The 14340-nt window shown below is 49.3% G+C and overlaps 1 protein-coding gene across 21 annotated transcripts in view; it reads right to left on the bottom strand.

Annotated features, from left to right (window-relative positions):
• The window catches only part of LOC105034765 (uncharacterized), a 36594-nt gene that overhangs the window by 7921 nt on the left and 14333 nt on the right, over nucleotides 1–14340 (bottom strand). The window lies entirely within an intron of this gene.

Raw genomic sequence — 14340 nt, 5'->3', positions numbered from 1 at the left:
CGAGTAAGCCCGCAATTGAAAAAAGGCCAAAGGAAGTCCGGCTGCGTTCTCGATCCCCTCCTGGGCATAAGCGCGCCCATACTCCACCCCGGGCGCGCAGGCAGAGAAGCCCGGATCGCGGGGTTCGGTGGGGTTCCCCACCAGGGAGATTCCGCAATTACGCCCCCTCAATGCCTCGAAGGCCCAGGTATTGATGGAGGTCAGGGAGCAACTCCCTAGGCCGGAGAGGATGCGCACACACCCCGGGAAGCGCAACCCCAACAAGTTCTGCCTCTACCACCGCGACCACGGCCACGACACAGAGAAATGCATCCAGCTCCGGGACGAGATCGAGGAGCTCATTCGGCGAGGTCGACTCGACAGGTTCATCCGACGCAGGCCTGAGGGTAGAGGAGATCGGCCAAGGGCCCTTCCGCAGCCTGAACCGCCAAGAAGGGAGGAGCAACCCGGGGACCGGCCTCCCATCGGGACCATCGACTCCATCACCGGAGGGCCTCAAGGAGGAGCGGACCACCCGCGACCGTGGAACTCGAAAAATCTGTAAATGTATCACTTACGATTTCACCTTGAATTTAAATTTCTTTCTACTTGACGTACTCTTCCCATCTGGCGTGAATTTATTACGACTGGATATGACCCCTCCAAACGCTTGAAACAAAGTTATGTTAGGAACGGGGGAGAACCCCGTCCTAACATACCTAAAATGAAAGTCCGACTATCTCGAAATCGGATTGGGGGAGAGGCCTTACAACGCCCTAATGTGCCCCCACGGCCATGTCGGGAACAGGAGGAGAACCTCGTCCTGACATGAGCAAAGTCGAAGGCCCGGTTCTTTTAGACCGGATGGGGGGAGAGGCCTCACAGCGCCCTAATGTGCCCCCACAGCCATGTCAGGAACAGGAGGAGAACCTCGTCCTGACATGAGCAAAGTCGAAGGCCCGGTTCTTTTAGACCGGATGGGGGAGAGGCCTCACAGCGCCCTAATGTGCCCCCACAGCCATGTCAGGAACAGGAGGAGAACCTCGTCCTGACATGAGCAAAGTCAAAGGTCCGGTTCTTTTAGACCGGATGGGGGGAGAGGCCTTACAGCGCCCTAATGTGCCCCCACAGCCATGTCAGGAACAGGAGGAGAACCTCGTCATGACATGAGCAAAGTCAAAGGCCCGGTTCTTTCAGACCGGATGGGGGGAGAGGCCTTACAGCGTCCTAATGTGCCCCCACAGCCATGTCAGGAATAGGAGGAGAACCTCATCCTGACATGAGCAAAGTCAAAGGTCCGGTTCTTTTAGACCGGATGGGGGGAGAGGCCTTACAGCGCCCTAACGCACCCCCACAGCCAAGCCAGGAACGGGAGGAGAACCTCGCCCTGGCTCGAGCAAAGTGGAAGGCCCGGACTCCTACGGGAGCCGGGCTCCGTACACGACGCCAAGAAAGACCCCACCCGGACTCCTACGGGAGCCGGGCTCCACCCGCGACTTCTGCAGCAAGGCTGATGGTGGCGAAACCCGGTCGCCCAACAAAATCGGATGAAAGAAAAAAGCCCCTCAGCGGCACCTCCTCGCTTCTATGCAACCCCGCGAAAAGCGGGGGAGGGCCCTCACTCTGAGAAGAGGAGGAAAATTAAAAAGGAAGGATGACGAACTACGACGGAACAGATGAAGGATGAACCACACCAAAAGACCTAAAGGACTTCATCCCAACTGAAATGGGGAGTTCCTACCGAACACCCCCGGCCTCTAAAAAGACTTTCGACACCGGTTAGGAAGACAACGACATCCCCGAAGTAATGCGGAGCCCGGATGGCCAAGCTCGGGCTTGCGGCTATGTAAGACGAGGAAGGCGAGCTAACGCATCGATGATCGGGCGCCCCCCAACGACGTCTACATCAGACAGGTCAAACGACAAGAAAAGTTCGGCGGACGGCAATTTAGTGCAACGCGTGGACGAGGTAACACAAAACACCCTTTTCATTCCATTTCCGATATACACGCTACAAAGCCCGGAAGGCCAAGGAAAGAAAGGCAAAACAACAAAAAGGGAAGTAAATACATAAAAAGACAGAAAGACGAAAAGAGCTCTAAGGAGGCCCCGCTCCCTCCGACCTAGAATTATCTACTCCATCCCTTAACCAGGACTGCCTTAGATTCTCAATTTCTTCTTCTAGCTCTTCCCTTTTCTGCAACGCGTCCTGGAGCGCCCGACGAAGTCGCTGGCTCTCGGCCTCCGCCTCTCGATGCCTCTTCCTCAAGACCTGGATTCCGCCTCCGCATCCGCGACGGCCCGCTGCTCGTATGCCAGTTGGATCTTCAGTTGTTGCAGCTCAGCTGTCTTTTCCCCGAGGAAGACAGAAATCCCCTCAACGGTGCCTCTTAGGGCTTGGAGCTCATCAGAATCTCGGGCGGAAGTAAGCTGTGCCCTGCTAGCCAGCTGCCTCTGGAGACGGACGACTTCGTCGGCCGCCGCCCTGAATCTCCCTTTATATTCTTCCACCTGCCGCGCCAGCTAGCCGATGCACGTCGTGGCTCACCTCGGCGTCCTGAAGCTGCTGCTGAAGGTCGGAGACCTTCGACCACTCCTGGTCACCGTCGACCCGGGCCAAGAGCCGGGATGAATTTCCTTCCAGCTGGCCGATCTTCTCCTTCGCAGCTGACAGTTCACCTTGAGGGCGCTGATCCTGGTGGCCTGGGCCCAAATTCGATCGCTGGCGCTCTTCTTGCATTCCTCGAGTTCCTTCGCGAAGTCCGCCTTCCTCCGGCTATACTCCATGATCCCCTTCACGTGGAGATTCCGAAAGTGGGTGGCCTCAGCGGTGGCTTCAGAATGACCTTCTCTCAATCTGCGAAGCTCGCCTTCCATCTTCTTTAACTTCTTTGTCAGGTGAAGGACTTCATTCTTCAGCCGCTGGATCGTCGATTTCAGCGGGACCCCCAGGGGCAGGGGGAGTGCTTCTGCAGGACACTGCCATCGGAAGGCAAAAGCGTCAAAGCACGACTCATTGCAGGAAGAAGAACAGAGAGAAGGAGGGGGGAGAGGAGAAGCCATCCGCAACAAGAAATTCAACTTTATTAATTGGATGATTTTTGAAGACAAACAGAAAAGAAAAATTGCGATGAAATAAAGGTACAAGATCGGAGGTCTTAGACCTCGGGGCGGGGGTTGGAGAACTCGGCGTCCTCGACAAGGGGGCTGCGACAGCAGTGGCGGCTGGCGAGGGACCGATCTCGTCTTCAGACTCCTCGCCTAGGAAGCTGAGGTCGAGCTCTGAAATTTTCTGGCCACCTTCTCTTGGCAGAGCTCGAACCCCCTTATGAACGCTTCCTGGCCAAATTGGACCTTCAGGTCCCTCATCTCCGGGAGGCCTTGAATTCCTCTACCGCAAGGACTCTGACCTCCGAGACCAGGACCGAAATTTGCTCGGCCAAGTTGGCGACCTCGGCCTCCGCCTTTCTCGCCGATTCCTCCAAGGTCTGCCTCTCCTCCTCCCGGGCTCGTTTCTCTCTTTCCAGGGCCTCCTAGAGGGCGACTACTTCGGCCGTCTTTGCTTGGAGGCGAGCAACCTCGGCCTGACAGCGTTCCTCCACCTGGAGGATGTCCCTCCTCGCACGGTTCACTGCCTCGATATAGGCGAGGAGCTGGTGCCCAATCTGCAAGGGCGGCTAGGGAATTAGAACAAAGACCGAATAGCCATGTAAATGAAGATTCGCTTACCTCAAGGAAGGACCCAAAGAGTCCCAGGCCCGCTGCTCAGGATCGGCGCGGTCGATCCTCTCAACGACGTCAGGCAGAATGCAACCGTCGATCAACCGCCTGATCAAGTCCCTATCATTGAAGGGATTCTCCGACCCCTCTTCGGAGCAGAGGGACTCGTCCGCAGCAGTTCGGCGGCTACTCGCCCTGCGGGCCACCGATTTTCTTCTTTTCCTCTCGGCTATGGGCGCCTCCGTGGAGCGGACCTCCGAAATGGGGGCCCCAGTCGGCGGACTCCTCGAGGAGGCCCGGGGAGCCGTTGGCTCGGCATCCGAGGGAATGTCGATGGCCGGGGCCACCTGGACGGGTGCGGCTAAGCTCGACTCCTCCGCCCTAGCCCTCTTCGCCGATCCGGAGGTCGCAGCACCCTTTCTCTTGTGGGCCCTAAGGCCCCTGGCAAGCATCCGCGCTGCTTCGGCGTCCATTTCTAAAAAAAAAAAAAAAAGAAAAGAGAAAAAGAGAGAGAGAAAAGGAAAGAAGAAAAAGAAGCAAACCAATCAATCAAGAGTAAAAAAAAAAAAGAGAAGGGGAAGAGGGGAAAAAGAGAGAGAAGGAAGAAGAGGTAAAAAGAGAAAGGAAAAGGAGAAAGGCATGAAAAGAGAAGATAAGGTAAAAGATGAATACTCGCTGGATCCTGGGGACTCAGGCCGATGTTGAAAAGAAATTGCTCCCTCAGAAGATTGGGAAGGGAAGGAGCGGAGTAAGCTAGAAGCTTCCGGGCAGCCTGGAGGTCATCCTCCCCCAGGCTGGGGGCCCGACGGACAGAATCCTCAGAGAGCCCCAAGGGGCAGGCCCAGTCTCAAGGTCGGGCAGTGGACGAAGAGATATTTCCCCTTCCAATTGTGGATTGAAGAAGGGGCGCCTTTCAGCAACCCCTTCTTGCCGAACTGGGGGGAGAAGTTCCACCAGTCCTTCGCCGAAGGATGGCGCTTGAAAGTATAGAAGTGCCTAAACAGGGAGAGGGACGGTTGGACCTCGACTACGTGGCAAAGGAAGAGGAATCCTATCAAAAATCTAAAAGAATTCGGGGCCACGGAAGCCAAGGAGATGTCTAAGAAGCGGAAGAGGGCAACAACAAAGGAAGGAAGCGGAAGCCGGAGTCCGGCACGGAACGCTTCCTGGTACAGACAAAAACGACCAGATAGGGAGTGCTGGCCCGGTCAGAAGGGCCAGGTAGCTCCAGGTCGTACTCCAGAGGAACTCCATACTGAACCCTTATCAGAAGGAGTTCCTCCGAGGTCAGGGAACATGGAATGGCGCCCGGTGCAAAAACCGGGCGGAGCCCAGCCCCAGACGCAGGTTCGTCTACAGAGCAGGGGATCTGGGGGTTTGAGGCGGAAGAGCTCCCGGAACTGCAGGGAGCGGAAGAGCCGGACGACATTTCGGGTAGTTTCGAAGGAGGGCTCTAAAGGTCCCTAAGAAGATGGACAGGATGGGGGACGAGAGGCCACAGGAAACTAACTCGGAGGGATGCAAAAAATAATGACAGAGAAGAAGTCCCTAGGCGGTGGAAAGAAGGTTGAAGGTGCTGGAACTAACCTACATCACTCTGAGGGACCAGAGGGACGAAGACAGGGACGATTTGGAAGACACCTACGGCTCGAGAAGATGCCCACTGAAACATGGCTCTCGAAGAGAAGGCAGACACTGATAGAAACTCTGGAACGGAATAGCGCACCTAAAGGTGGGAGGACGGGTTTAAATAGACCCTGGGATCCGGCGCCATAATGATCACGAATCTCCCCAAGCCAGTCCACACCCGGCACGTGTCCCACTCCCCCCGGCGGGCGGCTAAAAGCGGCTGATGGATCAGCAGGGCCATTATGGCACCGTACCTGGGCCAGTGTACTGACGAGAATTTCGAAGGGTCCCTTCGTATCGCCCCGATCCGAAAAGACTCCAGCACGCGCACATTTAATGCCAAAATATGTGGGGGCGGCAGTGCGCAGGATTCGAGGGGACGGTTTCGGCTGTGCCCATCTCTCTGTACTTCCTTCGTTCGAAATTCAAACTCGGAAGTAGGGGGACTGGTGTTGGGTATAAAATACCCACAGCCGAAGTTCTCAGCAGAATCAGCTCCAGGAGGACTCCGCCCGGACTCCTACGGGAACCGGGCTCCGATCGCAACATCAACTCCAGGAGGACTCCGCCCGGACTCCTACGGGAGCCGGGCTTCGTCGCCAACGTCAACCGCCGATAAGATCCGTCAGGGCTCCTACGGGAGCCGGACTCCGCACCTGACTTTAATTGCAGGGGACTCCGCCCGGACTCCTACGGGAGCCGGGCTCCGCCTGTGACTTCGACTCTGAGAGGACTCCGCCCGGACTCCCACGGGAGCCGGACTCCGCCCACGACTCCAACCTCAAGGGGGACTCCGCCCGGACTCCCACGGGAGCCGGGATCCGTCGCCAACTTCGACTGCCGGTAAGATCCGTCCGGGCTCCTACGGGAGCTGGACCCCGCACCTGACTTTAATTGCAGGGGACTCCGCCCGAACTCCTACGGGAGCCGGGCTCCACCCGTGACTTCGACTCTGAGAGGACTCCGCCCGGATTCCCACGGGAGCCGGACTCCGCCCACGACTCCAACCTCAAGGGGGACTCCGTCCGGACTCCCACGGGAGCCGGGCTCCGTCGCCAAATTCGACTGCCGGTAAGATCCGTCCGGACTCCTACGGGAGTCGGACTTCGCAGCTGACTTTAATTGCAGGGGACTCCGCCCGGAATCCTACGGGAGCCGGGCTCCGCCCGTGACTTCGACTCTGAGAGGACTCCGCCCGGACTCCCACGAGAGCCGGACTCCGCCCACGACTCCAACCTTAAGGGGGACTCCGCCCGGACTCCCACGGGAGCCGGGCTCCGTCGCCAACTTCGACTGCCGGTAAGATCCGTCCGGACTCCTACGGGAGCCGGACTTCGCACCTGACTTTAATTGCAGGGGACTCCTCCCGGACTCCTACGGGAGCCGGGCTCCGCCCGTGACTTCAACTCTGAGAGGACTCCGCCCGGACTCCCACGGGAGCCGGACTCCGCCCACGACTCCAACCTCAAGGGGACTCCGCCCGGACTCCCACGGGAGCCGGGCTCCGTCGCCAACTTCGACTGCCGGTAAGATCCGTCCGGACTCCCACGGGAGCCGGACTTCGCACCTGATTTTGGTTGCAGGGGACTCCGCCCGGACTCCTACGGGAGCCGGGCTCCGCCCGCGACTTCAACTCTGAGAGGACTCCGCCCGGACTCCCACGGGAGCCGGACTCCGCCCACTATTCCAACCTCAAGGGGGACTCCGCCCGGACTCCCACGGGAGCCGGGCTCCGTCGCCAACTTCGACTGTCGGTAAGATCCGTCCGGACTCCTACGGGAAACGGACTTCGCACCTGACTTTAATTGCAGGGGACTCCGCCCGGACTCCTACGGGAGCCGGGCTCCGCCCGTGACTTCGACTCTGAGAGGACTCCGCCCGGACTCCCACGGGAGCCGGACTCCGCCCACGACTCCAACCTCAAGGGGGACTCCGCCCGGACTCCCACGGGAGCCGGGCTCCGTCGCCAACTTCGACTGCCGGTAAGATCCGTCCGGACTCCTACGGGAGCCGGACTTCGCACCTGACTTTAATTGCAGGGGACTCCGCCCGGACTCCTACGGGAGCCGGGCTCCGCCCGTGACTTCAACTCTGAGAGGACTCCGCCCGGACTCCCACGGGAGCCGGACTCCGCCCACGACTCCAACCTCAAGGGGGACTCCACCCGGACTCCCATGGGAGCCGGGCTCCGTCGCCAACTTCGACTGCCGGTAAGATTCATCCGGACTCCTACGGAAGCCGGACTTCGCACCTGACTTTAATTGCAGGGGACTCCGCCCGGACTCCTACGGGAGCCGGGCTCCGCCCGTGACTTCAACTCTGAGAGGACTCCGCCCGGACTCCCACGGGAGCCGGACTCCGCCCACGACTCCAACCTCAAGGGGGACTCCGCCCGGACTCCCATGGGAGCCGGGCTCCGTCGCCAACTTCGACTGCCGGTAAGATCCGTCCGGACTCCTACGGGAGCCGGACTTCGCTCCTGATTTTGATTGCAGGGGACTCCCCCCGGACTCCTACGGGAGCCGGGCTCCGCCCGCGACTTCAACTCCGAGAGGACTCCGCCCGGACTCCCACGGGAGCCGGGCTCCGCCCATGACTACAACCGCAAGGAGGACTCCGCCCGGACTCCTACGGGAGCCAGACTCCGTCATCAGCTCCGACCGTTGCCGAACTTCAGCCGACGGACCTGCACTCCCAGGCAGGCCACAATAACGACCACGATCCTGCTCCACTTCCTGCGGCGGATTCCGCACAGCTCCATCGCTCCCTGACAGGCCGCAGTAACGGTCACAGCACTGCTCCACTTCCTACGACGGATCTCGCGCAGCTCCACTACTCCGTGGCGGGCCACAATAACGGCCACAATCCTGCTCCACTTCCTGCGACGGATACCGCGCGATTCTTCCATCCGCTGGCAAGTCGCGACAACAGACGCCGCTCCACTCCCCGCGGCAGACTCCACGTGGCACACCCCGGTGATAGCCACGGGTCCACTCCACTACTCTTCGCAGCAAACTCCGCCTGACCCTGGGCAGTCCACTGCCAGACGGTTACAGATGTCGCTATCAGGCTACTGCCCTCTTCGTCTATAAAAGGGGGCTCCAGATACGTTATTCGATAAGCTCTCATCTTTCATCTAAAAACTCTGCTAATTTCTCCGTTCGAGCACTCCATTCTTGTTGAGGCAGAGAACTGACTTGAGCGTCGGAGGGTCTTGTCGGAGCAACCCCACCTCCGGTTTAGACTTTCTTTGCAGGTCCCGGCGGCGACCGCGACTTCCTCGACTCCAGCTTCTCCGGCGCAAGCGGATTTTTGCACCAACAATTTAAAATGAAAGAATATATAAACAGGTACAGGAGGAAAGCATGACACAGAACAAAGGAGGAAGACACCCATTTGAGCAGTTGCAAAAGAGAAAGACCTTTTTTCTTTCAATGATGTGCTTATAGGCATGGGTTGCTTATAACAACAGCAACGACAATAATTGGGTCAAAGGCTAAAGATCATTCTCTCTTCCTTCAAAATTTGGCGTACCAACATGTAACATATTCTAGGTTATGAATTGTCTCAGAGAACACCATCCCCCCCCCCCCCCAAACTCCCAAAAAACAACCAAAAAAAAAAAAAAAAATTATGATTTGCAGGATGCTGTTTTTAACACTTACAAGGCCCTGTAAATTTTGGACATTAAATTTACATGTAATATATATGCAGAGCAAGATGTTTGGAACCATCCAGTTCGGGGCGTTCCGAACTGAACCGGCAACCAAACGGCCCGGTTCGGCCGTGAAAACCAGCATAGAAAAAAAAAATAGTGAACCGTCTGGTTCGGCCCCGAACCGAGTGGTTCGGCCTTATTTCGGATTGAACCAAACAATTCAGCTGTTTTAAGAGGGAAAAAGGCCTAAGAGGAAGCCGAAAAGCGCTCTCTCTGTTATTTCGACGTAGCAGAGACATCTTTCATCTCTTTTTCATTTCAAGAACGACCGAAAAATGCAAGATCAAGCTTAATTAGAGGTACATATTCGATCCTAGGTCCCGTTCTTCATCTTTCCTCTTTTTTTTTTTAATTCATGAAAAATAAAAAATAAGAGGAAACTATGTCAAAATTTTATTTTTTTATTTAATTTTAATTTATGTTGTATATCTATGGAAGATCTACACAATGACGCTAAAATCATTAATCAAAGAATAGTTTTATTAATCAAAATTTTTCAAAAAATAAAAAAAAATCATTAAATACTTCTAAAAAATAAAAAAATAAAAAAATGGCATGCTATATCGTATGCTGGTATAGTACCAAATTGGTATTGTACCGTATTGGCCAACGACTGAAATGACATTCGGTACCGGTTCAAAAAATCTTGATCCAGAGGAATTCTATCTTTTGGCTTCCAAGGAAGAAACTAGGTATTACAAACTAGGTTTATACTTGGTGACCCCTGGATCACGGAGGCGGCGAACTCCTAGTGTTAGGACACCTCATATGCAAAAGCAGCTACTAAGATAATTTTTAAATGCATTTTTTATGTTAGTCATATAAATGAAACAATAATGGTACTGGGAGGAAATCAGGTATTACAATAGTACATTTAAACTTGGTGACCCTTGGATCACACAAGTACGGAACTCTTGCTATTAGGAACACCTTCTCATATGCAAAAGCAGCTACTAAGATAATTTTTAAATGCATTTATGTTAGTCATAGAAATGAAACAATAATGATACTCTAAAAACCAATATGGTTCTAATAGAGAAAAAAGACTATGAAAAGGAGGGAGGAGGACAAGAAGTGTAGTTGATTAGACAGAAAAGATAAGAAACAAACTACGAAAGAAATTAAGAAAATTTTCTTGATAGGAGAATAATATGATTAAGGAGAAAAATTGTGATCCAAGGGATGGAATAAAATGGTTACGGAGTACATGGAAATTTTGACTATTATAACATTTATAGAAAATAGATTACTTTTATCCACACAAACTTGTCAGACTATAATATATTTTTTGCTTCATAATAAAATATAATTGTCTAAGCTAAACAAAACATTAGTTGAGTTAAAGTAATGGTTAAATTGGAAAAGCGTGAGTTACACAAATCCAAAAACAGTTAGGTAGGCAAGTAGGGAAAACAATGGAGAAAGAAAAGCAGCATCTGAGCAATCTTTAACTTTGTAATGCCCAAACTGTGACATTGAATAACCCGGCATAATCAGAGGGCTTTTAGGAGGACAGGTATTTTAATTTATCAGGTGTCCAAACTAAAGTTCATTGATCCTTTTTAAGTGATGGCAGCCATCTTGAAATGTATTTCTAATATCCCATTTGCCGATGCATGACATAAGGAAACAACAATACAGAAGTATAATAACACTTACATTGCCTCGAAGTGGATGCATAGTTAACTATGCCCCAAACATTATCAATCGGCATCCCTGCCCACCATTTCAAGATGCCAGGACAGGTATGTTCACAAATCAACAATTAAAGTTTGTAGAGAATGACATCCTTATATAACCCATGCAATATCTATATGGGACCCAATGTAAGGCATTACTCACACTTTGAAGAGTTATTCTATGGAATAGAAGAAAAATTATGAAGTGCAGTTCCAAGCCATGCAGGAATACGTCGATGTCATGTCATGATAGCAGCCTTTAGGTGCGTTTGGTTATACTTTTTGATTTTTGATTTTTAAAAAATATTTTTTATTTTTTTTGATTTTTACTATTGAATAAAAGCAAAAAATATGTTTGGTAATTACGTTGCTATAAAGCAAAAAGCAATGTTTGGGGATGGCAGGTGAATAGCTCAACGAGGGAGAAAGGTTCGGGAAGAGAAGGAGAAGAGCGTGAGGAGGTGAAGAGCTCGACGAGAGAGAAGGGTTCGGGCTCTTTACTTTTTGGTTTGGCATTTTAGACGTGGAAAAGCAAAAAAATCAGAAAAGCAAGTTTTGAAAAACAAAAAATTTTTGTTTTATATATAAAGCAATTATTTTGATTATTTTGAATTTTGCTTTTTGCTTTTCATGGTGTTACCAAATATTGCTTTTGATTTTTGCTTTTTAAAAATCAAAAAGCAAAAAATATATTTTTTTAATGGCTAACTAAATGCATCCTTAGGTTTCAAAATCTCAAATTAACTGCCTATAAAAGGAACCACGTTGTTCTGTCAAGAAAACAAATATTGCAAGGAGTAAAGCAGCTAGAAGAATTTGAATCATATAAAGGAGATAACTGCCATTCTGAAGCTTCAAAAGAGGTTAGAATAATTGGAAGTTAAAGAAAGCGTACATATGTACACACACATATATATGTATATGCACGTGCGTGCGCACACATATATGTATGTATTGATTTTTGTGTGTGTATATATATGTATGTATGTATATGTTTAATTTTTTTCAATACTCATGCTCACCTCTCCACTTCTTGCTTTCTTTCATTAAAAGGACAGCAGAAGCATACACTGATGGGATGATGATACTACATTAAAAGGTGTACAGCCTAGGGATTTTGGATTTAATTAGTCAACTTTATCAAGGCATATAATGTACTGGTTTTATGCCTAAATATAGTTTAAAACTGACTTCTAGCCGCCACTTCATTTCTGTGCAGCTGGGCAATCATGGTTCTCCAAAACCAGGTAAACTCTAAGAATAAGAGAAGTGAATGATCGATCTAGTGACTTTCTTTTCATATGTTATAAATCACAGGCCCACATCACTCAACCGTTACTTTACAGTCGAAGAAAATAAATAAGTATAGGATCCTCCAAATTTGAGTGAACTCTGCAAATAAGGGTACTGAAGGGTCAAATTAGGGACCTTCTTCACATGAAATAGGACAGAAAGAACCAATTTACAATCTATTCCATCAAGTGGACAATACAAAAGTCCGTAATCCTATGGAGAAATGTGAAGTAAAATGGGCTACAGACCTAAAAAGGTGGATCGGCATCAAGAAGTCAAAAGATATAATGATCAGGAAATTCGACTCCTAAGCTTTTGACTAAAGAGTAATATTCACAAGACCTACATATTATAAGAAAATAGAAGTCTTTAACAATAATGTTAGTGTCCAATAAGTAAAGAAGCAAATATCCTCATATTGTAATTCCATTTTGGTACCAAACCAAAATTAAATGAAAAAGTTAACATCAAAGATATCTTTTGAACCTTGAAAGTCAAATAATAGAAAATGGAGTTCAAATGATCTTCAAATGTGGGCAAATCAAATGCAACTGAAGCTAGAACTAAACATATAAAGTTCTAGGATGTTTGTTGTAGAGATATTAGGCTTATATGTTCCATTAAATTGAGTCAATGGCCTTTTTGAAGGTTCTCAACATGTAACATTATGTATTTTCAGCAAGTCAGCATTGTTCCCTGCAAAATCAAAATAGGTAATTCCTAGACAATAAAAGAAAAAGAGGGGAGAGAGGAGGGGGGAGACCATTGTGACAATAGTTAATAAAGAATTGATAGATTTTAAATATACTAGTTTTTGGATGGTGCCTTGGACTTGAGCCACCCTTCATTTTTCAACTCAATCCCCTATTCTTCTTTAAAAATTTAAAACTTATATTTCAAAGTCACACCACTTTACAGAAGACACAAAACTAACTACTTTAAGCAGGCAATATCTTAGAATCATAGGATTATAGGTGAGAGAAAGATATGTGAAGTTTGTCCTTGAAGTACCATCATAGTCGGATACGTTCCATCTGTCTTGGTTAGAAGCTAAGAATGAAGAGAAGACTAATTTGCTGGTTATAGATACAAAGTACATAGAAATGAGTATGGTGAAATACGGTAGCTTCTCATTAAAAAATGGTGATACTTCAGAAATGAAAAACAAATCTCATATGAAGAAAAGGGAAAAAAGTATAAAAATATTTTATAGCTAGGAAGAAAGATTAAGGTGAACTACAAGGAAAAGATTAGGTACTTGCATTTTGATGTAGATAGGATCTATGCAAAATTCAATAAGGAAATCATACAGAATAAAGAAAAATAATGGCAGATGAAAGATTCACAAGAGTTTCGAAGGAGATTACTCCTAAAAAAGAAAGGAAAAAATAAAGTCAATGTGAGATCAATAGGAAAAAGAATCTTACAATTATTAAGAAAAAGGGAAAAGCATTTAATCTACTGCTAGATATATGCTTTGCAACCTTGTTTATTAATGATGCTAGTGTATGCTTAGCTTGAGTGTGCCAACTTGCGGCTATGCATATGTACTTAAAGTAATGGTAGCATTCACTAATACAAGTTGTCACTGAGACAGAGTAAAATTGACTGAATAAATTTATACATGCTCAACTTTGACTAAGGTATCAAAGCAAGACCATGGACAGTGAACAGTAAAACCCACAGAAGTCTTTTGCTGCTTTGCTTTTTGGGGGGAGGGGGGAGGTGAGGTGGGGTGTGGAATGAAGATGGAAAATGGATAATTTGTAAAAGGAACGAGCTCTAAAGATTGCCTTAACATCAGGACACTTGGAGCCTTTCAACAACATGTCCATTTATGATCAGAAACTAGAATGACACTTCAAGGATCTGGTTGCATGATATAGGTCCATGCCGTATTAAAATGCATTACTTAGGACCTTTGGTCAGTCACTTTTGTCCCTAAGTGGAAAATTTACTAAAGGGTAACTATAGATAAGATTAGAGGTGAAGTATTTTCCAATTTACTTAATAGCCCCCAAACCGGCACCCCACCCCCACACACAAAAAAAAAAAAATTGCACCACACAGTCCTATATGAGGTCTAAATGAAATCATACTTCTCCCACTTTGTCTCCCTCCCTGCATATCCTTTTCTTTCCATTTAGAAAGCAGAACCTAGTCCCCATTCACATCCTCCTAATCTAGGGTTCTTCATGATGTGGGACAAAGCTAGTTCTAGAGGCAAGCAAGCAACCAAATTCATTAATACTCAGTAGTCAACCAGCAAGCAAAGATAATGGAGGTGATTAGACTAAAATCAGGAAGAGATTATTGTTATGC

Source organism: Elaeis guineensis, chromosome 7 (assembly GCF_000442705.2).
Source record: "Elaeis guineensis isolate ETL-2024a chromosome 7, EG11, whole genome shotgun sequence".
Classification (NCBI taxonomy): domain Eukaryota; kingdom Viridiplantae; phylum Streptophyta; class Magnoliopsida; order Arecales; family Arecaceae; genus Elaeis; species Elaeis guineensis.
The sequence above is the reverse complement of the archived record's forward strand: the minus strand, read 5'-3'. Positions and strand labels throughout refer to the sequence as shown.